Raw genomic sequence first — 2,981 nt, forward strand, 5'->3', positions numbered from 1 at the left:
GGTTATCCCTTCGGTCCCCGTAGGCCAGTGGTTCTCAACCTTCCTAATGCCACGACCCATTAATACAGTTCCTCATGTTGTGGTGACCCCCAATTTCATTGTTAATAATTGAACATAATTAAAGCATAGTGATTAATCACAAAAACAACATGTAATTATATGTGTGTTTTCCGATGGTCTTAGGCGACCCCTGTGAAAGGGTCCTTCGACCCACAAAGGGGTTGTGACCCACAGGTTGAGAACAGCTGCCCTAGACGATAACACTGCTAAACCCAGAACCACACATAAAGAAGCACGGCTCAAGGCTTACCCCTTTTGTAACACTCATCCCACTCATGACCGCTCTGTTAAATCCATCACTGTATGCCTATCACCTAGCACAATGCCTGATATATCATCATCTCCAAATATTTACTGAATAAAGTCCACTGAAAAACATGGAATGTACACAGAACACAAGTGAACGTGGGTAAGGGAGGGGCACTAAAAATAAAAATACAAAAACATAAAACAAAAGCACAATATAAATTTACAAGAACTGCCCAGGTCTTAATGAGAATGACAGTACCTGGACACTAATCTAATTTCATAAGGAAGTCATACGCCTGGGAAATGTGTGTGATAATGAGAGAGAAAAAGCAAGAAAGTTAGAAGTAAAAGAAAAAAATGAATATTTTATATCATTGACAAGATAGTTAAAAAATAGAAAGCATGGTAAAGTCAAGTGGAGAAGAGAATTTGTTATGAATATACTACCATTAGATATCTATCAGGCGAATTATCATCGCTAATTCATGAAATATTTATGAGGGAGACAATACATTAAGCAGTTACATTTGTTCAACCACGCCAGATAACTATTCTCTATATTTTACAGATAAGTAAACTAGGCTATGTGTTAAAATCATTTGCCTTTTGAGTCATACAGACCTAGGTTTGAATCCTAGTTTTCCTACCACACCTCCTAGTAGAATGACCTTGAGCAAATATTTTAGCCTTTTAACCTCTTGCTTAACTATTACTCTTTCCATTGTCAGTATTTTGTTTTGTGTTTATTTTTAACCTACCATTTAATGAGTACTGTGCGTGCTAAGTAACATGGTAGTTGAGGACATTTAAGCTGTAAACTCGATGAATACAATAGTTCATGGATTGGAATTCAGATAAAGCCAATTTATTCATTTACAAAAGAAGAATACCAACCACAATAGATCTTAGAAGAGTGTCTAGCAATAAAACCTAGCTTCTATGATCATTACCATCATTATTACTACTAACCCACATATCAACACAGAGATGAATATTAGTGCCATTTGACAAGTGAGGAAATTGAGAATAAAAGAGATTAAGGCCTGGGACCTGTAATTAACTAATCTATTCAATTTAAGTATTTGTTGAATTTGGTTATTTTATTTATACTCAAAGTTGTATTAAAATTTTGTTTTTAAAGGTGGCAGTTCATAAACGTCAGAGTACTGAGTCTTCTCATTTATAAGGAAAGATTGTATGTATGTGATGGAAACAAGGGAGAAAGACACTGTGTAACAAAATTAACCTCCAAATAAGAATAGTTACACTGTAACAGAATTAACTTCCAAATAAGAAAAAAAAGCAGATGGCAAAATCTATGTTATGTCCAGAGTTCATAAAATAGGCCCACAAGATATACTTGGTCTAGTCCCATTTGTTTATTTTGTTTCCCTTGCCCAAGGAGACACATCAGAAAAAATTCTGCTACGAGAAATGTCCAAGATTTTGCTGCCTATGTTTTCTTCTAGAATTTTATGCTTTAAGTCTTTCATGCATTTTTTTAAAATATATTTTATTGAACTTTCACAGAGAGGAAGGGAGAGAGATAGAGAGCCAGAAACATCAATGAGAGAGAAACATCGATCAGCTGCCTCCTGCACATCCCCCACTGGGGATGTGCCCGCAACCCAGGTACATGCCCTTGACCAGAATCGAACCTGGGACCTTTCAGTCTGCAGGCCGACGCTCTATCCACTGAGCCAAACCAGTTTCGGCCTTTCATGCATTTTTTAGTTTATTCTTGTGTATGGTGTAAGTTGGTGGTCTATTTTCATTTCTTTGCACCTATCAGTCCAATTTTCCCAACACCATTTATTGAGTAGACTGTCTTTACCCCATTATATGTCTTGTCTCCTTTGTCAAATATAATTTACCATAAAGATGTGATCTTATCAAATTAAAAAGTTACTGCATAGCAAAGAGAACCATCAACAAAATGAAAAGACAACCTCTGAATGGGAGAACATATTTGCCAATGATATATCTATAAGGGGTTAATATCCAAAATTTATGAAGAATTTATATAACTCAATGCCAAAAAAAACAAGCAATCCAATTAAAAATGGGTAAAGGATTTGAATAGACACTTCTGCAAAGAGGAGAAATAGCCAATAGACATATAAAAAGATGCTCAACATCACTAATCATCAGAGAACTGCAAATTAAAACACAATGAGGTATCACCTGACACTTACAGAATGGCTATCTATCCTATATAATAAAAGGGTAATATGCAAATTGACCCTAACAGCAGAACGACTGGGAATGACTGGTCACTATGACACACACTGACAACCAGTGGGCAGATGCTCAATGCAGAAGCTGCCCCCTGACGGTCAGTGCGCTCCCACAGGGGGAGCTCTGCTCAGCCACAAGCCAGGCTGATGGCTGCCAGCACAGTGGTGGTGGCGGGAGCCTCTCCCGCCTCCTCAGCAGCACTAAGGATGTCCGACTGCTGCTTAGGCCTGCTCCCCACTGGCAAGTGGACATCCCCCGAGGGCTGCTGGGCTGCCAGAGGGATGTCTGACTGCCAGCCTAGGCCCAATCCCCTGGGGAGAGGGCCTAAGCCAGCAGGTGGACATCTCCCGAGGGGTCCCAGACTGCAAGAGGGCACAGGCCGGGCTGAGGGACCCCCAGCTGACCCCGAGTGCACAAATTTTTGTGCACCGGGC

This window comes from Myotis davidii, unplaced genomic scaffold (assembly GCF_000327345.1).
Source record: "Myotis davidii unplaced genomic scaffold, ASM32734v1 scaffold26, whole genome shotgun sequence".
In the NCBI taxonomy this organism is placed as follows: domain Eukaryota; kingdom Metazoa; phylum Chordata; class Mammalia; order Chiroptera; family Vespertilionidae; genus Myotis; species Myotis davidii.